At 38.5% G+C, this 24,940-nt stretch overlaps 1 long non-coding RNA gene across 1 annotated transcript; it reads right to left on the bottom strand.

Annotated features, from left to right (window-relative positions):
* Positions 1–835: 835 nt before the first annotated feature.
* Positions 836–18,830, bottom strand: LOC118893536. The gene is made up of 3 exons (XR_005019483.1): positions 18,705–18,830; positions 4,662–4,666; positions 836–846 (listed from the first exon to the last, which is right to left on the bottom strand). It is a non-coding gene; the product is annotated as an uncharacterized LOC118893536 (long non-coding RNA).
* Between the last annotated feature and the right edge of the window lie 6,110 nt (positions 18,831–24,940).

Here is a 24,940-nt window from a genome sequence, read left to right as displayed (position 1 = left end):
GTCCTTAAGGAATCACTAGTTGTTTTAAGGTAGGGGTCTGATAAGTAGATAGACTGTCAAGAGTTATTTTAGGATAAGGGTCCGATAAGTATCTTGAGTTTCTGGCTGGTGTTTTTGATAACTTCATCAGGTCAAAAGTTCAGATTCCATCCAAGCTGAGATGTTGCATAAGTCACACTTCCTGAGTTCCATTTAAGAGTGCTCTCTTAGCAATACCAACTCCATTTTGACTTCCTTTCGTAGCTTTTACCTGTGATTATAAAGTTAAATCCATTGGCATCAAAACCTCAAACTGTTCATTCTTATGTCCTTAGAAACATGGTTTAAAATGTTGAGTATGACATGAATATAGCCCCAGTTGATATTTTCCTTATCTTGCAGGACATCATAGAAGGCAGTCTTAGCATCAATGACAAGCTGTGTTATTATTTTTAATTGAAAATTTAATTGAGGTAATTGTAGATCCACATGCAATTGTAAGAAATAATACAGTGAGATCCTGTGTACACTTTGCCCAGTTTCCCCCAGTGGTAACATGTTCTAAAACTATAGTACAATACAACAACCTGGATGCTGACATTGATACAATCCAGTTCTACTTGGACTTGTGTGTGTGTGTGTTTATTTATACAGTGTTATCATCTATGTAGTTTTGCGTATCCACCACACAGTCAAGATACAGACAGTTCCATCACCACAAGGGTTCCTTATGTTGTCTTTTGTAACACACAGGCTTCCCTCCTACCCCCCAAACCGTATTATTTTTTGACTTACCAATTAGTTCTCCATGTAAATTGGAAAGCCAGTATATATAGTGATTAAGAATGGCTCAGAAGTCCCCGTTGCCTGGGTTTGAATCCTGACTCTGCCACCATGCCAGGTAATGTACATACATGATCTTATTTAATGCTCACAAAAGCCTCCTGAGATAAGTATTCTTGTCCCTGTTTTCATATGAGGAAACAAAGCCTTAGAGACATTAAGTATAATACAGAATTTACCCAAAGTAACACTCTAGTAAACATTTTCGCAAGTTTCAAAATCAGATCCATCTGATCCCAAAACTGATGCTTTTCCACAATAGCAAACATATTAATTACAAGTGTTCCAGTTAGAGCATTGTGCTGGTTGTTAAGCTACTGTCTCAACCTCAAACTCACCCTACTCTTCACTGCTTTGCGTTACAAACCACAACTCTCCTTAGCCAGTTGGCTCCCCGATGGGTTCTGCAAATAGAAAGCTGTAAGGGGACAAGTTACTGGCTCCTTGCCATTTGTTCGTTGTTCCTATCAGCATCACCCTGGAAACAGCTCTTTACCCTGGCAGTGGCAGTTCCTTCTAGTGGATTCCAGTTTGCAAGTTGTCTGCATTCCCAGCACCAGCCTCATTTCACACACTCAATGGTGCCACGCCATCCAACCACACCCCCTCCCAGAGATCTGGGTCCTGTCTCCTCTGGATCTCTCCTCTGAGTTCCTGAGGCATCTTATATCTTCAGGCCCCACCCCCATGGTTCCAAATTTTAATAATCCAGCCTCTACCTTTTGCTCCTCCAGTCCTAAACATGGTAATCACCTCCTGAAGTTACTTACTTCTATGATATCTTAATGCTCTCTTTTTGTCCAGCACATGGTAAACAATTCTTTATATTAAATTCTCTCTGTTAAAATAATTGTTCTGCTTTCTGACTCCTGATTGGACCCTGACTGGTACAACTAGCTAGCTCATAATTTGGAAATTTATTTGCAAGATTGACCAAAAGTGTGGCAAAATTGTTTCCTCTAGCAAATAGGACATGTTATAATGTTAAGAAAAAATATTCAAAACTTTAAAAATAAGGCAAAATGATGACTGTATGTCTGTCCTTTCAGTGTCACACTGGCATTGTCTAACAGGCCTACCCACATAACTACATACTTCTCTAGAGAAATGCACCTTTGTTTAACTTATTATTTATTATTGCTTAGGGCCTACACTCTGTGAAATTAGACATAAACTTGTAGAAGATTAAGTGGTAAATGATTTTTGCAGAGTAGAGTTGTAAATTATTTCTGTTGGATAGAAAAAGGAATCACAAAGTTTATAGTTTTATTACCCTAAGGGCACTGAAGTTTTAAAAAACTAATAGACTTTATTTCTTAGAATTTTAGGTTCACAGATAAACTGAACAGATAGTACAGACAGTTTAATATATGCTCTCTCCTCTTTACCCCACCTCCCTTGTTTCCCCTATTAATAACATCTTGCATTAGTGTGGAACATTGTTACAATCGATGAACCAATGTTGATACATTATTAACTAAAGTCCATAGTTTACCTTACAGTTTATTCTTTGTGTTGTACAGTTCTAAGGGATTTAACAGCTGCGTAATGTTATGTACCCACCATTACAGTATCATACAGAACAGTTTCACTGCCCTAAATATCTCCGGTGCTTCACCTATTCAACCCTCCCCACCTACCCTGAATCCCTGGCAACCACTGATCTACTTATTGTCTCTAGTTTTGCTTTTTCCAGAATGTCATGTAGTTGGAATCATACAATATGTAGCATTTTCAGCCTGTCTTCTTTCACTTAGTAATATGAACTTAAGGTTCCTCCATGTCTTTGGAGGTCATTTCTTTTTATATCACAGTTTATTTGTCCATTCACCTATTGAGGGACATCTTGGTAGTTTCCCTGTTTTTAGCACTTATAAATAAAGCTTCTATAAATATTTGTGTGCAGGTTTTTGTGTGGACATAAGTTCTCATTTGTGTTTGCTGGATCATATGTGTGGACAAAGAATGCGGCCTGCCATATCAGTAAACAAAGGATGTTGCAGTCATCAAGCCCTCAGCCACTGCAGCTGCCCCTGTCAGTGCACCCTGAGAGCATTCGGGAGAGAGAAAAACGGGATACTGGCTCTAGATAGTTAAGGCGCGTATCAAAGGAGTAAGTTCATTAAGTCCAGATTCTCACATCTTCCCATACATAGAAAAGTGCTAAATTCATTAACTTGAGATGGCTGTTTTTTCTTTTTTTTTTTTTCTAAAGTGGAAAGAGTTGACAGTTCTTTTTTTTTTCTTTATTTTTTTTAATGATATTCTTGTCTGCTTACATTCTTTTTATGTATGTATGTATGTATGTATGTATGTATGTATGGCTGTGCTGGGCCTTCGTTTCTGTGCGAGGGCTTTCTCTAGTTGCGGCAAGCGGGGGCCCCTCTTCATCGCGATGCGCGGGCCTCTCACTATCGCGGCCTCTCTCGTTGCCGAGCACAGGCTCCAGACGTGCAGGCTCAGTAATTGTGGCTCACGGGCCAAGTTGCTCCACGGCATGTGGGATCTTCCCAGACAGGGCTCGAACCCGCGTCCCCTGCATTGGCAGGCAGATTCTCAACCACTGCGCCACCAGGGAAGCCCTGTTTTTTGTTTAATTAGCAGTAACCTTCTGACATTAGACTGCCTTTTTTTTTTTTTTTTTCTGAAAACTCCTGTGTATCTTGGCTTCTCCCTTACCTCTTTGAAACAGTCCCTCAGAGCTATCTGAGAGGCTATCTCCCGGGCTGAAGTCCTCAGTAAGCCTGCCAAATAAAACATAACTCTCAACTTTTAGGTTGTGCATTTTTTTTCAGTCGACATATGGTAAGGGTATATTTAGCTTTATGAGAAACTGCTAAACTGTCTTCCAAAGTGGCTGCATCATTTTGCATTCCCATCTTTTAAGATTTATTAATTAATTAATTTATTTTTGGCTGCATTGGGTCTTTGTTGCTGTGCACGGGCTTCCTCTAGCTGTAGTGAGCGGGGGCTACTCTTTGTTGCGGTGCACGGGCTTCTCATTGCAGTGGCTTCTCTTGTTGCAGAGCATGGACTCTAGGTGCGCAGGCTTCAGTAGTTGTGGCGTGTGGGCTCAATAGTTGTGGCTCGAGGGCTCTAGAGCGCAGGCTCAGTAGTTGTGGTGCACAGGCTTAGTTGCTCCGCAGCATGTGGGATCTTCCCAGACCAGGGCTCGAATCAGTGTCCCCTGAATTGGCAGGCAAATTCTTAACCACTGTGCCACCAGGGAAGTCCCTACATTCTCATTTTTTAAAAAATCTAATTTAGCAATCTTATTCCTGAATTCTTTCTTCCCTAAACTACATATACTTAGCCTCTTGAATTCTCTTATGAACCAGTTTTACCATCTTGATGGCTCCCCAAGTAATAAGGTAAATAAACATTTGCCATGTGCTCATTTAAATATTTGGGCCATGTTTTTCACTTTCTAAATATTATACTTTGACAATAATAGCCAACCATATTTCCCACATGAAAGATGACCCTGCTGATTCACCCTTCTTTTATTTTTCTAAGGCATGGTAATGACCTTTACAGTCACACTCTGAATGACTTTCCCACGTGTGAACTCCCATGTAAACTGGCTCAACAACCCTACGAAAAGTTAATATTTTACAAATGCAAAAGAGCACCTGGTGAACATTCCAGTAAACTGATCCATAGATGTGTTTAAAAAAAAAGCTTCAATTTGGGAACCAATTACTGGATAAATGCTAAGTCATCCTGGCATAAATCTGATTAAAGTAAAATTTTCAAGTCACACAGCCTCCTTTTTTCTATATGTTTTAAAATTTGGTGGCCTCTGTTAAGGGAGAGGATGGAAATCAATCCTCTGCAACTGTGTCTAAGGCTTATATCCAAGAATTAGAATGCTTACAGGGTTTTGAGGCCTACAGGCTGAATTCTGACACTACACAGACCATCCACAGGCAGGGTAGAAAGAGTAGAATTACACGTCGCAGTCAGGGAAGTTAGGGTGCATGGTTTGAATGTCAAGGGCATTCTTGGGCTTGCTGCAAACCTCATTCTGATTCGTCCATTTTCAGATTGTTGAGCTGAAGTCTTTTCCCCTGCAGTTTTAAGTTATTCCAGACCATGGATAGAATGGTTCGTTCTCCCCACTCTCCTCAGATGTGGAGCCCCTGGGCAGCGGCTGGCACTGTGCATATGTAACTTGCACACATACCCTCCTCAACTAATGTAAAGGTCCCAACATAAACATTAGTTCTCACCAGTGTTCCAAGGATTTTAAAGGCTTTGGTGCTGTAAAAAAAATATTTAGTCAGCTTGTGACAGCTACAATCCTGCTCCTGTTTCAGCTTTTAAAAAAAAAGAAGGAAAAAAAAAAAAAAAGGAAACCATACTCATTTCTTCCTTCCACAGCTCAGTGAAGTTCCAAAAAGTAGAAAGAATCCCTTAGCTTGCCTCATTGGTAGAAACGCCTGGTTGGGACATTCCTTTGGGCACTTTAGCTGAAAACTGCATACCTCTGGGACCAAAGCATCCCTGCTTTAGTCTCCAGTCTCAGAACTGACTGTGAACTGTCTACAGAGATAGGAGAAGTCTGTGCAAACCCTCCCAGAGAAAACAACACAAACCACACCTGACCCCAGATGGAGGTTGCATTTCCAGAGAGAAAACACAGCCACTGAGATAGTAGCATTCCTCAGGATCTCTTTTTATTCTGACTGCTGAGCAGGCAACCACCTTTTGGGGAGTGCTTTTTCTGTTTCCATCATATCCAGGGAAGTGTAGGAAACTCTTTCACCCAGTGAAATGAGACAGTAGCCAGTATGACACACTTGGTATCCTTCTCCAAGGTGCCATCCTTACAAGAGAAGGAACCCTGCCCTATAGGAAATGGAAAAGCTGATGGGGCCTTTTCTATCTAGGATACTCATGGCTGTTTTCCTGCTGGAGACTGTGCTTAATTCCTTGTTTCACTTGGCAATGAGCAAGCGAGGAAAACAAGGGTATTAATATGATCATTGACATTTGAACTTCCTGGGTACACCCTGTGCTTGTACCCAAGTGCTGAACAGAATTTTTAAAAAAGATTATCTCTGTGTGTGTACGAATGAGACTAAAAGTTGCCACAAACTTAAATCATTCATTTTCCTTTTTCCCAGAAAAACACATTTTTGTCTCTGTGGCATTTGAATCAACTCTTCTTTCCTTTCAGAGTTTTGGCATTTGAAAAGGTTTTATGTCATGAAATGACTTTATTTATGTATTCTGCAACTCCTGCCACAAAGCCTTAGGGCACGCCAATTAAAAACACAACAGCAAAGAAGTGAAGCAATGTGATGATTTTCCATCAATGAAATGATTTCCATCAGCAAGCTTCTTGCAAAATGACACTGCTATTTGGTGACTCAAATGCCATAAATCTGATTCTTTCTGGGTTTGTGGCAAATCTCACCTGCTGTGGTCTTGGCTGGTGACATGAGATTTTGATCCGGCTGCCATTTGTTGATCCATGGCCCCCATCTCTCCTTTCTTAGAAAGGTGGAAAATCAGCAGGGCTGTAGGTGCTGGAAAAACAGAGGTCCTGGTTGCAGTCTCCTGTGGGTTGTTCCATAGTCCATTTATGGACCATGACCTATAGAATTCAAATTCTGGGACATCTGAAGTCTGCCCCATATTCTTGGCATTTTAAATCTGCCCACAAGAGAGTTTACCAGAAAAAGGATCTCTGAGGTGAGGAGCTGGTGTCTACATCTTTGCCTCAAACGGTCAACATTTCTCAGAACAACTCAGCTGGGAACTCTTCTGAGAAATAAGCTGACATCATAGAGTTGAAGGACTTATTGCCTCAAGACTCTAATGCTCTAGAAAATTCAAAGCCACTATTTGTTTAAAACTGACTCTAGCTTGGAGTCAGATGCACTGATGCCTCCTTACAAGCAAATGGAGGACTTGTGCCCCAGGAGCAAGTGTCCTCTGCCGTGAGGGATTCCAGTGTCAGCAGTTTGTGTGATTTATACAGTGGTAAGAACACATTTGGTGGAAACCTCCCAGCAAAAGCAATTCATATATCTATCCCTGTTGCCTTTCCCCCACCTACTTTGGCCTTCTTAAATAGCCTAATCCACCTAACTGCATGTTTGGCATTCTGAAAATGCAACATTAACAGTGACCAAAGAGAATAAATTAAAGATAGAAGACGTTTAGGTGTTTAAATGACCTAATCAAATCTCTAACAACTCCCTCCCTGACTCCCTACCATCTTCTTCCTTTTTTTTAAATTAAAAAGTAGAGGGAATTCCCTGGCAGTCCAGTGGTTAGGCCTCCACGCTTCCACTGCAGGGGACACGGGTTCTCCCTTGTCAGGAAACTAAGATTCTGCAATCTGCGTGGCACAGCCACCAAAAAAAAGAAAAAAAAAAAAAAGAAAAAAGAAAAAGTACAGAGAGGACCTTCAAGATGGCAGAGGAGTAGGACATGGACATCACCTTCCTCCTCACAAATACGTCAAAAATACATCTACATGTGGAACAACTGCTACAGAACACATAATGAATGCTGGCAGAAGACCTCAGACTTCCCAAAAGCCATGTGGCTGACAGGGTCTTGGGTCTCTGGCCAGGTGTCAGGCCTGAGCCTCTGATGGAGGAGAACCAAGTTCAGGATATTGGACCACCAGAGACCTCCTGACCCCATGTAATATCAATCGGTGAGAGCTCTCCCAGTGATCTCCATCTCCACACTAAGACCCAGATCCACTCAATGACCAGCAAGCGCCAGTGCTGGACAACCCATGCCAAACAACTAGCAAGACAGGAACACAACCCCACCCATTAGCAGAGAGGCTGCCTAACATCATACTACGTTCACAGACACCCCAAAACACACCACCAGACATGGTCCTGCCCACCAGAAAGACAAGTTCCAGCCTCATCCACCAGTCCCCTCTACCAGGAAGCCTACACAACCCACTGAACCAGCCTTACCCACTAGGTGCAGACAACAAAAACAACAGGAACTACGAACCTGCAGCCTGAGAAAAGGAGACCCCAAGCACAGTAAGCTAAGCAAAATGAGAAGACAGAGAAACACACAGCAGATGAAGGAGCAAGGTAAAAACCCACCAGACCAAGCAAATGAAGAGGAAATAGGCAGTCTATCTGAAAAAGAATTCACAGTAATAATAGTAAAGATGATCCAAAATCTTGGAAATAGAATGGAGAAAATACAAGAAACGTTTAACAAGGACCAAGAAGAACTAAAGAGCAAACAAACAATGATGAACAACACAATAAATGAAATTTAAAATTCTCTAGAAGGAATCAATAGCAGAATAACTGAGGCAGAAGAACGGATAAGTGACCTGGAAGATAAAATAGTGGAAATAACTACCACAGAGCAGAATAAAGAAAAAAGAATGAAAAGAACTGAGGACAGTCTCAGAGACCTCTGGGACAACATTAAGTGCATGAACATTCGAATTATAGGGGTCCAGAAGAAGAAGAGAAAAGAAAGGGACTGAGAAAATATTTGAAGGGATTATAGTTGAAAACTTCCCTAATATGGGAAAGGAAATAGTCAATCAAGGCCAGGAAGCACAGAGAGTCCCATACAGGATAAAACCAAGGAGGAACACTCCAAGACACATATTAATCAAACTATCAGAAATTAAATACAAAGAAAAAATATTAAAAGCAGCAAGGGAAAAGCAACAAATAACATACAAGGGAATCCCCATAAGGTTAACAGCTGATCTTTCAGCAGAAACTCTGCAAGCCAGAAGGGAGTGGCAGGACATATTTAAAGTGATGAAAGGGAAAAACCTATAATCAAGATTACTCTACCAAGCAAGGATCTCATTCAGATTCAACAGAGAAATTAAAACCTTTACAGACAAGCAAAAGTTAAGAGAATTCAGCACCACCAAACCAGCTTTACAACAAATGCTAAAGGAACTTCTCTAAGCAGGAAACACAAGAGAAGGGAAAGACCTACAATAACAAACCCCAAACAATTAAGAAAATGGTAATAGGAACATACATATCGATAATTACCTTAAACATAAATGGAATAAATGCTCAAACCAAAAGACATAGACTGGCTGAATGGACACAAAAACAAGACCCATATATATGCTGTCTACAAGAGACCCACTTCAGACTTGGGACACATACAGACTGAAAGTGAGGGGATGGAAAAAGATGTTCCATGTAAATGGAAATAAAAAAAAGCTGGAGTAGCAATTCTCATATCAGACAAAAGAGACTTTAAAATAGAGACTATTACAAGAGACAAAGAAGGACACTATATAATGATCAAGGGATCAATCCAAGAGCAAGATATAGCAATTGTAAATATTTATGCACCCAACATAGGAGCACCTCAATACATAAGGCAAATGCTAACAGTCATAAAAGAGGAAATCGACAGTAACACAATCATAGTAGGGGACTTTAACACCCCACTTTCACCAATGGACAGATCATCCAAAATGAAAATAAATAAGGAAACACAAGCTTTAAATGACACATTAAACAAGATGGACTTAATTGATATTTGTAGGACATTCCATCCAAAAACAACAGAATAAACTTTCTTCTCAAGTGCTCATGGAACATTCGCCAGGATAGATCATATCTTGGGTAACAAATCAAGTCTTGGTAAATTTAAGAAAGTTGAAATCGTATCAAGTATCTTTTCTGACAATGCTATTGTACTAGATATCAATTACAGGAAAAAATCTGTAAAAAATACAAACACATGGAGGCTAAACAATATGCTACTAAATAACCAAAAGATCATTGAAGAAATCAAAGAGGAATTCAAAAAGTACCTAGAAACAAATGACAAGGAAAACACGATGGCCCAAAACCTATGGGATGTAGCAAAAGCAGTTCTAAGAGGGAAGTTTATAGCAATACAATCCTACCTGAAGAAACAAGAAAAATCTCAAATAAACAATCTAACCTTACACCTAAAAGAACTAAAAGAAGAATAACTAAAACCCAAAATTAGTAGAAGGAAAGAAATCATAAAGATCAGATCAGAAATAAATGAAATAGAAACAAAGAAAACAATAGCAAAGATCACTAAAACTAAAAGCTGGTTCCTTGAGAAGATAAGCCAAATTGATAAACCTTTAACCAGACTCATCAAGAAAAAAAGGGAGAAGACTCAAATCAGTAGAATTAGAAATGAAAAAGGAGAAGTAACAACGGACACTGCAGAAATACAAAGGATCATGAGAGATTACAACAAGCAACTCTATGCCAATAAAATGGACAACCCAGAAGAAATGGACAAATTCTTAGAAAAGCACAACCATCCCAGACTGAACCAGGAAGAAATAGAAAATGTAAACAGATCAATCACAAGCACTGAAATTGAGACTGTGATTAAAAATCTTTCAACAAACAGAAGCCCAGGACCAGACGGATTCACAAGAGAATTCTATCAAACATTTAGAGAAGAGCTAACACCTATCCTTCTCAAACTCTTCCAAAACATAGCAGAGGGAGGAACACTCCCAAACTCATTCTACAAGGCCACCATCACCCTGATACCAAAACCAGACAAAGATGTCACAAAGAAAGAAAACTACAGGTCAATATCATTGATGAACACAGATGGAAAAATCCTCAACAAAATGCTAGCAAACAGAATCCAACAGCACATTAAAAGGATCATACACCATGATCAAGTGGGGTTTATTCCAGAAATGCAAGGATTCTTCAATATATGCAAATCAATCAATATGATAAACCATATTAACAAACTGAAGAATAAAAACCATATGATAATCTCAATAGATGCTGAAGAAGCTTTCAACAAAATTCAACACCCATTTATGATAAAAACTCTCCAGAAAGTGGGAAAAGAGGGAACTTACCTCAACATAATAAAGGCCATATATGACAAACCCACAGCCAACATCATTCTCAGTGGTGAAAAACTGAAACCATTTCCACTAAGATCAGGAACAAGACAAGGTTGCCCACTCTCACCACTATCATTCAACATAGTTTTGGAAGTTTTAGCCACAGCAATCAGAGAAGAGAAAGAAATAAAAGGAATCCAAATCAGAAAAGAAGAAGTAAAACTGTCACTGTTTGCAGATGACATGATACTATACATAGAGAATCCTAAAGATGCCACCAGAAAACTACTAGAGCTAATCAATGAATGTGGTAAAGTAGCAGGATACAAAATTAATGCACAGAAATGTCTTACATTCCTATACACTAATGATGAGAAATCTGAAAGAGAAATTAAAGAAACACTCCCATTTACCATTGCAACAAAAAGAATAAAATACCTAGGAATAAACATACCTAAGGAGACAAAAGACCTGTATGCAGAAAACTATAAGACCCTGATGAAAGAAATTAAGGATGATACAAACAGATGGAGAGATATACCATGTTCTTGGATTGGAAGAATCAACATTGTGAAAATGACTATACCACCCAAAGCAATCTACAGATTCAGTGTAATCCCTATTAAATTACCAATGGCATTCTTCACAGAATTAGAACAAAAAATTTCACAATTTGTATGAAAACACAAAAGACCCCGAATAGCCAAAGCAATCTTGAGAAAGAAAAATGGAGCTGGAGGAATCAGGCTCCCTGTCTTCAGACTATACTACAAAGCTACAGTAATCAAGACAGTATGGTACTGGAACAAAAACAGAAATAGAGATCAATGGAACAGGATAGAAAGCCCAGAGATAATCCCATGCACATATGGTCACCTTATTTTTGATCAAGGAGGCAAGAATATATAATGGAGAAAAGACAGCCTCTTCAATAAGTTGTGCTGGGAAAGCTGGACAGCTACATTTAAAAGAATGAAATTAGAGCACTCCCTAACACCATACACAAAAATAAACTCAAAATGGATTAAAGACCTAAATGTAAGGCCAGGCACTATAAAACTCTTAGAGGAAAACATAGGCAGAACACTCTATGACATAAATCACAGCAAGATCCTTTTTGACCCACCTCCTAGAGAAATGGGAATAAAAACAAAAATAAACCAATGGGACCTAATGAAACTTTAAAGCTTTTGCACAGCAAAGGAAACCATAAACAAGATGAAAAGACAACCTTCAGAATGGGAGAAAATATTTTCAAACGAAGCAATTGACAAAGGATTAATCTCCAAAATATACAAGCAGCTCATGCAGCTCAATATCAGTAAAGCAAAAACCCCAATCCAATAATGGGCAGAAGACCTAAATAAACATTTCTCCAAAGAAGATATACAGATTGCCAACAAACACATGAAAGGATGCTCAACATCACTAATCACTAGAGAAATGCAAATCAAAACTACAATGAGGTATCACCTCACACCAGTCAGAATGGCCATCATCAAAAAAATCTTCAAACAATAAATGCTGGAGAGGGTGTGGAGAAAAGGTAATCCTCTTGCACTGCGGGTGGAAATGTAAATTGATACAGCCACTATGGAGAACAGTATGGAGGTTCCTTAAAAAACTAAAAATAGAACTACCATACGACCCAGCAATCCCACTACTGGGCATATACCCTGAGAAAACCATAATTCAAAAAGAGTCATGTACCAAAATGTTCATTGCAGCTCTATTTACAATAGCCAGGACATGGAAGCAACCTAAGTGTCCATCAACATATGAATAGTTAAAGAAGATGTGGCACATATATACAATGGAATCTTAGCCATAAAAAGAAATGAAATTGAGTTATTTGTAGTGAGGTGGATGGACCTAGAATCTGTCATACAGACTGAAGTAAGAAAGAGTGAAACAAATACCATATACACATATATATGGAATCTAAAAATAAAAATAAAAATGGTTCTGAAGAACCTAGGGGCAGGACAGGAATAAAGACGTAGACATAGAGAATGGACTTGAGGACACAGGGAGGGGGAAGGGTAAGCTGAGACGAAGTGAGAGAGTGGCACTGATATATATACACTACCAAATGTCAAAGAGATAGCCAGTGGGAAGCAGCACATAGCACAGGGAGATCATCTCGGTGCTTTGTGACCACCTAGAGGTGTGGGGTAGGGAGGGTGGGAGGGAGACGTGAGAGGGAGGGGATATGCGGATATATGTATATGTATAGTTAATTCACTTTGTTATACAGCAGCAACTAACACAACAATGTAAAGCAATTATACTCCAATAAAGATGTTAAAAAAATAAATAAATAAAAATAAAAATGCAAAAAAAAAGTACAGCATATACACATGGAAAAATAATTATTAGAGCACAAATAATTTTTAAAAATCTTTCATAGTTCCATGAATTACAAACAATTATTGTAACAGCTTTTTTTCTATGCAGAAATTTTATGTATTTTGTATTATAAATCATATATATAATATTATACTGTATTATAAATTATCACACATTCTATAAACAATTTACATAAAAAATAAAGGAGAAACTAACATTTCCTAGAGTCTCAACCCACAACAGATGATAATATTATCTACTATATATCAAGATTATATATATTATATAAAACATAAAGTAATTGATATATACAATATCTATATTGATATATACTGTCTAATATATATCTACTACATATTATTTATTATATATAAATCACTTGATATTTTTACCAAATGGCTTATACTATATATTCTGTTCTGTAATTTGCTTTTTTTCACATAACAATATATCTAGACATCTTTCAAAGTCCAGATGTAAGTATCAACTCCATTTTTAAAATGACTATATAGTATCCCATTGCATGGGATGTACCATAGTATTGTTTCTAATCTCTACTGAGAAAGATTTGTTGTTCCTAGTTTTTTGATATTGTAAACAATGGAGTAGACATCCTTGTATATTTATCTTTGCACATCTATTTGGGAAATGGAATTGTTGGATCAAGGGACATTGTGCATATATTTTAAAGTAAAATAATAATTACATTATATATAATTATATCCTTCACTTCCACTAAAGCTTATATCATTTCATGATCTCACATTAACTTTGTAAGTATCAATTCAATGCAAAATGTCTCACCCAGTGAATTCATACTTCTAAGCCATATGAATACTGTATACATGAGACACTTACCCCTCACTGTTTTTAACTACTAACGCTAGTGGCTGGCTTTAACCACATCCTGTGTGGGACTCAGTGTGGCTATAAAACATGTCTTATTTGAGGCAAACAAATACATAAGCAATTTTTAAAATTTTCTTTATATCTGTAAAGATAGGAAAAGACACAAAAAGTCACATTCCATAATTTTACTAAGGGAATAAGCCAATGTTTCAAAGATGAAAAAATATTTCTTGATAGCACATCTAAGCCACCTAAGATTTTAGTGAAAAGTCTAAAAAATAGTCATTTTTTAAATCCATCCTGTATATACTACTTTACACCTGCTAATACTTCAATAAAATATTTTTAAAAATAGTAATGTCAGAGCGAGAGGATGCTTCTAGCTAAAATACTTCTTTAGCTGTTAACCTAGGAAACCACAGTGTTTCCTGATCATAATGTTTGCTGCCCTGGTTTCTCATCCCCTGGTTTATGCATACATTGTTCCTGGCTGACAGGTGTCAGATAGTTTCAAACCACGGTAGTTAATAAACACAATACTTAAAATGCAGACTAATGAGCCTGTTCAAACCCATGTCTCCAAGCTGCATTAAATCACACCTCTATCAAGAGCCTGATTCCCAGAAACATGAAGTGTATCAGACCGTGTAATTCTGGAAACTTTTATTAATCTGCTCTTTGTAAAGCACTGTCCATAATCCAGGATTTTTAAAAATGAGTAAATGGAACACTTTTTTCAAATAAAATTTTATATAGAAACCTAATATTTAAAACATTAAAGAAAACTGCTCAGGTCCAAGCCAGATCCAGGCTCACAGCCCCACTTCTCCAGCTCTCTCCTTTCCCCAGGACTGTGGTCCTTGAGGTACATCCTCAGACAGCAGTTGGGTGTAAAATAAGCAAGAAATAAAACAAAATAATAGATGAGATATTGATAAGGAGAAGGGCCAAATCTGCAAAAAACGAATTCTCTTTTTTCCCAAGAAACAAATATTCATTGAATGAATTTTTTAAAATTAATTTTTGGCCACACCCTGTAGCACGTGAACTTCCCACGACCAGGAATGGAACCCATGCCCCCTGCATTGGAAGCACAGAGTCTTAACCGCTGGACCACCAGGGAAATCCTATTGAATGAATTTATAACCAATTCTGTTGACCTTAACACACACATTAGGCTCACACAAACATCTGAATTAATACATGCACACATATTCTGATAGACACTCTAACATACAATAAACATTTTGTGACATTGTTATAATTTTCTAACCAGATTCTTTCTCCCCTTCTTTCTTAAAAATAGAGCTCCATTTTCCCCCCTCAGGGAAGTGGTACATTTAGTTAATAATACTACTTTCCCAGATCCTTTGTAGCTAAGGTGGCAATATGACCCAGTTCTGGCCAACAGATATTAGTAGAATCTAACAGAGCATTTTAGAATCTAGTAGAACATCTGTGAACACTTTGTGAAAGGGATAGATGTATCTGGCTCGCACCTTAACTTGAATATAATCAAGAAGGGGTCCAACCTTTTTCTGGAAGGGGGATAAACTGACAAGCTTCAATAAGAGTACACAATTTCCTGTGTGGTTTTCAGCAAATGTTCTGCTTTCTTTATTAGGTTTACTTTAACTAAATTTTCTAGCACTGCCAATCATATTGCCATTTCATATATGCTGTTGTACTTAGCATCATATTTCAAGTTTCTAACAAATTTGAAATGAACACAATCTAATATAATTCTGATTTAATACTCCATTTAGGCTTTCTTGAGTTATTAATTCTTTTAAGGTTCAGAAGAATCTTATATAATTTTGTCTTCCTTATTGTACTAAAAGTTCTTCTTACATAAAAACACATAGGTAGACATAATTTTTAAAACCCCAAATCTTGAATTCAAGTATAATCAGAGGTCATTTATTATCTTAACACCTGGTATTTGACTAATATTAGACCCGCTAAACCATTCCCTGTCCTATTTTTTGGAATCTCCTTTCTGTTAATTGAAGTATAGCTGGTCTACAATATTATGTTAGTTTCAGGTGTGCTACACAGGGATTTGACATTTGCATATATTATGAAATGATCACCACAATAAATCTAGGAACCATCTGTCCCCATACAAAGTTATTACAATATTATTGGTCATACTCCTTATGCTGTATACTTCATCACTGTGGCTTATATATTTTATAGCTGGAGGTTTGTACCTCTTAATCTCCTTCACCTATTTGTCCCACACACACCCCTCCCCTCTGGCAACCACTAGTTCTCTATCTATGAGTCTTTTCATTTTGTTTTATTTGTTTGTTTGTTTTGTTATTATTTAGATTCCACATATGGTATTTGTCTTTGTCTGACTTTTTAAAAAAAATATTTATTTATTTATTTATTTGGCTGCACTGGGTCTTAGTTGCAGCACACTGGATCTTCGTTGCCATGTGTGGGATCTTTGTTGCAGCATGTGGGATCTTTTAGTTGTGGCATGTGAACTCTTAGTTGCGGCATGTGAGATCTAGTTCCCTGACCAGGGACCTATTTCAGTTAGCATAATATCCTCTAGATCCATCCATGGTGTGGCAAATGGAAATATTTCATTTTTTAATGGCTGAGTAATATTCCATGGTATATATATACCACATTTGCTTTATCCATTCATCTCTCAATGGACATTCAGGTTGCTTCTGTATCTTGGCTGTTTTAAATAATGTTGCAATGACATTGGTATATATAACTTTTAGAATTAGTGGGGTTTTTTTCCTTTGGGTAAATACCCAGACGTGAGATTGCTGGATCATGTGGCAGTTCTACTTTTAATTTTTTGAGGAACCTTCATACTGTGCCATAGTGGCTATAACAATTTACAATCCTACCAAGAGTGCATGAGGATCCTCTTTTCTCTACATCCACATCAACACTTCTTTGTTGCCTTTTTGATAACAGTCATTCTGACAGGTGTGAAACAGTATCTCATTGTGGTTTTGATTTGCATTCCCCTAGTGATTAGTGATGTTGAGCATCTTTTCACATGTCTGTTGGCCCTCTGTATGTCTTCTTTGAAAAAATGTTTATTCAGGTCCTCTGCCCATTTTTTAATTGGATTGTTTGTTTTTTTGATGTTGAGTTTTATTAGTTCTTGGTATCATTTTGATATTAACCCCTTATCTGATGTGTCCTTTGCAAATATCTTTTCCCATTCAGCAGGCTGCTTTCTCATTTTGTTGATAGTTTTCCTTTGCTGTGCCAAAAGATTTTTAATTTGATGTTATGCCATTTGCTTATTTTTGCTTTTGTTTCCCTTGCCTAAGGCGACAGATCCAAAAACATTGTTAAGACTGGTGTCAAACAGCATACTGCCTGTTTTCTTCTAGGTGTTTCATGGTTTCAGGTCTTACATTTAAGTCTTTAATCCATTTTGAGCTTATTTTTGTATATGATGTGTATACATTGAGTATTTTGCATGTAGCTGTCCACTTTTCCCAGCACCATTTGTTGAAGAGGCTGTCTTTTTCCCATTGAATATTCTTACCTCCTTTGTTGTAGATTAATTGACCATATAAACATGGGTTTATTTCTGGGCTCTCTGTTCTGTTGCATTGACCCATGTGTCTGTTTTTGTGTCAGTACCATACTGTTTTGATTACTGTAGCTTTGTAATATAACTTGAAATAGGGACATGTGATACCTCCAGCTTTGCTCTTTCTCAAGATCGTTTTGCCATTTGGGGTCTTTTGTATTTCCATACGAATTTTATAATTATTTGTTCTAGTTCTGTGAAAAATGTCATTGGTATTTTGATAGGGATTGTATTGAATCTGTAGATTGCCTTGGGTAGTATGTTCATTTTAACAATATTAATTTTTCCAATCTATGAGCATGATGTATTTTTCCATTTATTTGTATCATCTTCAATTTCTTTCATAAATGTCTTATAGTTTTCTGAGTACAGGTCTTTCACCTCCTCGGTTAGGTTTAGTCCTAAGTATTTTATTCTTTTTGATGCAATTGTAAATGGGATTGTTTTCTTATTTTACCTTTCTGATAGCTCTTTGTTAGTGTATAGAAATGCAACAAATTTCTGCATATTAATTTTGTATGCTTCAACTTTACTGAATTCATTTATTAATTCTAATAGTTTTTTGGTGGCATCTTTAGGATTTTCTATGTATAGTATCATGTCATCTGCAAACAGTGAAAGTTTTACTTCTTTCCAATTTGGGTTCCTTTATTTCTTTTTCTTCTCTTATTGCTGTGGCTAGGACTTCTAATACTATGTTGAATAAAACTGGTGAGAGTGGGCATGCTTGTCTTGTTCCTGATCTTAGAGGGAATGCTTTCAGCTTTTCACCATTGAGAATGTCAGCTGTGGGTTTGTCATATATGGCCTTAATTATGTTGAGGTATGTTCCCTCTATAGCCGCTTTGTGGAGAGTTTTTATCATAAATCAATGATGAATTTTATCAAAAGCTTTTGCTGCATCTACTGAGATGATTATATGATTCTACTACTTTTGTCTTTTAACCTTCCTACTAGCTTTATAATGGGTTGGTTGATCTACCATCTTTACCATATATCTGCCTTTACCATTGAGATTTTTTCCTTTCATAATTTTCTTTTTTGTAGTTGTGGTCTTTTCTTTTCTCCTTAGAGAAGTCCCTTTAACATTTTTTTGTAAAGCCAGTCTGGTGGTGCTGAACTCTTTTAGCTTTTGTTTGTCTGTAAAACTTTTTATCTCTGCATGATACCTTGCCAGGTAGAGCATTATTGCTTCTTCTTCTTTTTTTAATATAACTTTATTTATCTATTTTTGGCTGTATGGGGTCTTTGATGCTGCACACGGGCTTTCTCTAGTTGCAGTGAACAGGTCTACTCTTTGTTGAAGTGCACAGGCTCTCATTGTGGTGGCTTCTCTTGTTGCAGAACATGGGCTCTAGGTTCATGGGCTTCAGTAGTTGTGGCACGCAGACTCAGTAGCTGTGGCTTGTGGGCTCTAGACTGCAGGCTCAGCAACTGTGGCGCATGGGCTTAGTTGATCCAATGCATGTGGGATCTTCCAGGACCAGGGCTTGAACTCGTGTCCCCTGCATTGGCAGGCAGATTCTTAACAACTGCACCACTAGGGAAGTCCTTGTTTTTTTGTTGTTGTTGTTGTCTTGTGTTTTGGTTTTCTCTTTCCTTTCATCACTTTAAATATATTGTGTCACTCCCTTCTGGCCTGCAAATTTTCTGCTGAAAAGTAAGATCATAGTCTAGGGAATTCCCTGGCAGTCCAGTGGACCAAATATCAGTTGCTTGTTACATTAGATTTCTACCACAGTTTTGTAACTGAAAGTCTAGTATTACTGGGAAAACAATTAAGATTTAGGAGAAAGCAGATGTATTGAGATTAATGGGTTAATTTTTCACTGTAAGTTGGTACATTTAATATTTTTATTTATTAAAATTCCATGAAATCAAAATTTCTATGTAACTAGTCTCACTCAATAACTAGGACATATAATTTTTTAAATCAAAAATTAAAGTGTTGATGTACAATATTATGTTAGTTTCAGATCTACTATATATTAACTTGACATTTGCATACATTATGAGATGATCACCATGATGAGTCTAGTGACTATCTGTCCCCATACAGAGTTATTTAAAGGTTAAAAATCCTGGACTTCCCTGGTGGCGCAGTAGTTAAGAATCCACCTGCCAATGCAGGGGACACGGGTTCAAGCCCTGGTCCAGGAAGATCCCACATGCTGCGGAGCAGCTAAGCCTGTGTACCACAACTACTGAGTCCGCGTGCCACAGCTACTGAAGCCCGCACGCCTAGAGCCCGTGCTCCGCAACAAGAGAAGTCACCGCAATGAGAAGCCTGTGCACTGCAACAAAGAGTAGCCCCTGCTCGCCGCAACTAGAGAAAGCCGGTGCACAGCAACAAAGACCCAACATAGACAAAAAAAATAAACACTAATTGTCTTTGTTTTGGGGGTATTGAATTATTGTTGATTTTTTCATCTTTTTTTCTTTTTCATTATCCATACATTTCTAAAAGAATGAGCATTCAGGGACCTCCCTGGTGGCGCAGTGGTTAAGAATCCACCTGCCAATGCAGGGGACATGGGTTCGAGCCCTGGTCCAGGAAGATCCCACATGCCGCAGAGCAGCTAAGCCCGTGCGCCACAGCTACTGATCCTGTGCTCTAGAGCCCGCGAGCCACAACTATTGAAGTCGGTGTGCCTAGAGCCCATGCTCCACAACAAGAGAAGTCACCGCAATGAGAAGCCCGCGCACCATGTCAAAGAGTAGCCCCTGCTCTCCACAACTAGAGAAAGTCCACGCACAGCAACAAAGACCCAATGCAGCCAAAAATAAATAAATTAATTAATTAATTAATTTGAAAAGAATGAGCATTCATCTTTTTCTAAGTTGAAAAAGAAAACAAAGTTAAAATTAAAATATAAACCAAGGGTTTGTTTGCTTCTTTTTCTTTTTAGAAAGAACATCGATAATGCTAACCATAAAGGGGGAAATTGACACATTGGTCTGGATTGTATTAAAATTAAGAATTTCTGCTCCTCAAAAGACAACCAATATATCCAACTGCAAAGTACTTCCCAGATCCAGTTCCAATGTGTGTGTGTGTGTGTGTGTGTGTGTGTGTGTGTGTGTGTGTGTGTAGGCTTCCCATACGAACAACCAATTCTTGGATGCCCGCAGGTTGTTTGAGAATTCAAAGCAATTCTGACACTATCTACCTGGAGGTAGAATCAGATTCCACAGGTAAAGGGCTCAGTCCCACAAGACCACCCTCTGCTTTAGACACCCAGGTTACCTGTGCTTCTGACCAACTGGCTGCACAAATGGAAGGTTCCGATGACCCCCTGCAACTCAGGGTGCCAATTGCAAGTCCAGGTTGTTTGTTACCTGTACTTCTGCCCAACTGGCCAAGAATCAGAGATTCCCATACCCCCTCCTTTGTTTCGATTAATTGGCTAGAATAGTTCACGAACTCAGAGAAACATTTTACTTACTGGATTATCAGTTTATTATAAAAGGATATGATAAAGGATACAGATGCACAGGACAAGGGATGGGCAAAGGGCCAAGAGCTTCCATGCCCTCTCCACAGGGACCACTCTCCCCAAATCTCCACATGTTCACCAAGCCAGAAGCTCTCCAAAGCCTGTTCTTGTGAGTTTTTATGAAAGCTTTATTACATAGGCATGATTGATTAAATAATTGGTTATTGGTAATTGATTCAACATCCAGTGCTCTAATAGGCCCTCTGCACAACAAGTTGCTTATATGGCTTATATGTCTATAGCACTTGCAGCTAAGTATGCATAGCATTTGTTCTCTATTCTCCCCTTTAAACAAATCTTCTGTGGTAGGCAGAATCATGCTTCCCCTCCAAAGGTATCCATGTCCTAATTACCAGAACCTGTAAATACGTAATTTTATATGACAAAAGAGACTTTCCAGGTGTAATTAAATTAAGAACTTTGAGGAGATTATCCTGGGATATCTGGGTGAGCCCAAACTAAAATCACAGGTGTCCTTGAAACTGGAGAACTTCGTCCAGATGTGGTCAGAAGGAGATATGACGATTGAAGAATGTTCAGAGAGGTGCAATGTTGCTGGCTGGGGGGATGAGGGAGACCATGAGCGAAGGAATATGGGCAGCCTTTAGAAGCTGGAGAAGGCAAAGAAATGGATTCTCCCCTAGAGCCTCCAGAAAGGAGCACAGTCCTGCCAACACTTTGATTTTAGCCCAGCGAGACACGTTAGAATCCTGCCCTATAGAACTGTAAGATAATACATGTGTGTTGTTTTTAGCCACTAGTTTGTGGCAATTTGTAATAGCAGCAATAGAAAACTAATACACCTTCCTTCTCCTGATTGTTGGAAATGCATTTTTTAAGAGATATGTCATGCTTTCACCCCTTATGAGCCGCCACTATCGGCAGCAGCAATAATGATCCTAGAATGTCAGAAGTTTGGCAAGACTGGGAGCTCTTAACTGTATTGCATCAAAACAGATATGCAAGGAGTAAAGGGCACAGAGGGCTTATTTACAGTTCGACCTCTTCACTGTCCTTGGAGGCTCTGTGCTGTTTGAATGAAAAGAAGTGCTGTTTCTGCAAGGTACAGAGATCAGGGAAATGCTCCTACATATACCTGCCCTTGGTGTAACAACAAAAATAACTTCATAAATAGGCAAATCATTCAAGTAAACACATGGCATGCCAGTGATTCTAAAAACCCATTCACACATCTGAGAGCTGGTTATACCTCCCTGACCTGGGGCCAAGAAGATGATCTTTCCAAGGTCCCCAACAATAAGAGAATAATATAACAAGCAGAGAACTCCGTTGTTATTAACAAGTCAGCAAAATAATAACTTGAGAGTGTGCCAGTCAATGGCAACCTACTCTCTCTACCCATATTCTCTGATAGGACTTTCGATTTTTTTTCCAGTTGTTTTGAAAGTGTTATGTAAATACAGCTTTAAGAGAGGTTTCTTAAATTCTGGAATTTAAGAATTTAGGAATTCTGGAACCACCATTAGAGCTAATATTTGATACATGACATTGACACATCATAGTTTCTGGATACTTGCTAATTTGGGTTGAAAATTGTTTGGCCTTATCTTGTAAAGTTGAACATATGCACACCTGTGTTAGTTTCCTATGGATGCTGTAGCAAATCACCACAAACTTGATGGCTTAAAACAACAGAAATTTATTCTCTCACAGTTGTGGAACCAGAAGTCCAAAATCAGTTTCACTGGACTGATTCAAACTGTTGACAGGGAATTTTGCCTTCTTCTCTTCTGTCTGGAATCAAATCTCCTTTTGCCTCCCACTTATAAGGACACTTGTGATTGCATTTAGAGCCCACCTGGATGATCTAGGATAATTTCCTGATCTCAGGGTCCTTCACTTAATCACATCTGCAAAGACTCTTTTTCCATGTAAGTTAACAAGATCTTTGGGGGCCATTGTCAGCCTACCACAATACCCTAGCCATTCCACTCCTATTAAATGCTCTAGAGATACTCCTGCCAAAGTGCACCAAGAAACATATACAAGACTGTTCATACGTGTATTTTTCGAAGTGCGTTTTAAAAGTCCAAAGGAAACCACCCAGATGTTTGTTGATAGGTGAATGGAGTAATAATGAGTGGCATATTCACCTAAAGAGAAATTTATCCATTAGTGACAATGACTGATCTGTAGCAACAGGAAGCGTGAATAAGCAGTAGAAACAATGGTGAGTGAAAAAGCAAATCCTCACTTACTAATGTACATGATATGATACTTTTTTTATAAAGCTCAAAACATGTAAAATATTAACCAGGGACAAATATGTGGTAAAGTCATGATTTCCTTTTAAATAAAGGCAATGATAAAGACAAAATTTAGAATGTAGTAACCTCTGGGTTAGTGGCGGTAGAAAATGGAGCAGGCTGGGGGTTTGGGATTGGGAAGGAACACTCAGGTAACGTCAACAATATTGGAGACGTTTTAGCTCTTACGTTGGGTAGTGAGCCCTAAGGTGTTTATTTTCTTATGCTTTACAATTTACACACATTACAAATATTCCTTTATATGTATCAAATATTTTTAAAAACCCTAAGGTAATGGACCTAGAGGGTAGTATGCTAAGTGAAATAAGTCAGACAGAGAAAGACAAATACCGTATGATTTCACTTACATGTGGAATGTAAAAAAAACCAAAACCCAGAAAAACCCAACCAACCAAACCAAACCAACCCGAAACAGACTCATAGATACAGAGAACAAACTGGTGGTCGCCAGAGGGGAGGAGGGAGGGAAGTGGGCAAAATAGGTGAAGGAGAGTAAGAGGTAAAAACTTCCCGTTATAAAATAAACAGGTCACGTGGATATAATGTATAGCATAGGGAATATAGTCGATAATACTGTAATAACTTTGTATGGGGACAGATGATTACTAGACTTATCATGATGATCATTTCATAGTGTATTTAAATGTCAAATCACAGAATTGTATACCTGAAACTAACATTGTATGTCAATTATACTTCAATAAAAAACCAAAACCAAAACAAACAAACAAACAAAACCCTCAAAAAATCCACCATGGTAATTAGTGGCATTGTGTTAGGCATTTTTTGAAGCTAGGTATATAGACTCAAGCTGGTTACAGAAAACAGAGGGACTTATCACAAGGATTCATATGGATAAGAACTGGGAAGCCTCTGGGATTTGAAGCAGCTGAAGTATTGACTTCGATCTCCTCCGTTCTTGTATGCAAAGGGGAAGAGTCTGGTGCAGCAAGGCTGGTTCAGCTATAAACAGGTTATCTAACAAATTCTTAACTTGCTGGTAGCTTCATTTTTGAGAGCAGTGTTTCCTCCCTAAATATAACAATCACACAGAGTAATTAAAAAAATTACCAGATTTAATAAATCAGAATTTCCAAGACCCCAGAGAATCTGCATATTTAATAAGCATAGCAGGTGATTCTCATTATCAGGGAAACCTGGGAAATTTCTGGAGCATTGTTTCTCAAACGTTAATGTGCACAGGAGTCACTTGGGATCTTTCTGAAATGCAGATTTTGATTCAGTAGGTCCACGGTGGAATCTGAGTGTGCCTTTCTGAGAAGCCTCAGGTAATGCAGACACTGCCAGTTGAGGGCACTATTTGAGCAGCAAGTTTCTAGAGCTCAGTATAGTGTCACAGACCCCTTTTGAAAATCTGGGGGCTTCCCTGGTGGCGCAGTGGTTAAGAATCCGCCTGCCAATGCAGGGGACACGAGTTCGGGTCCTGGTCCGGGAAGATCCCACATGCCCACATGCCGCGGAGCAACTAAGCCCGTTCGCCACAACTACTGAGCCTGCGCTCTAGAGCCTGCGAGCCACAGCTACTGAGCCCTCATGCCACAGTTACTGAAGCCCACACACCTAGAGCCCACGCTCCGCAACAAGAGAAGCCACTGCAATGAGAAGCCTGCGCACCGCAACGAAGAGTAGCCCCCGCTCGCCGCAACTAGAGAAAGCCCGCACGCAGCACCGAAGACCCAATGCAGCCAAA

This window comes from Balaenoptera musculus, chromosome 3 (genome assembly GCF_009873245.2).
Source record: "Balaenoptera musculus isolate JJ_BM4_2016_0621 chromosome 3, mBalMus1.pri.v3, whole genome shotgun sequence".
Classification (NCBI taxonomy): Eukaryota; Metazoa; Chordata; class Mammalia; order Artiodactyla; family Balaenopteridae; genus Balaenoptera; species Balaenoptera musculus.
The sequence above is the reverse complement of the archived record's forward strand: the minus strand, read 5'-3'. Positions and strand labels throughout refer to the sequence as shown.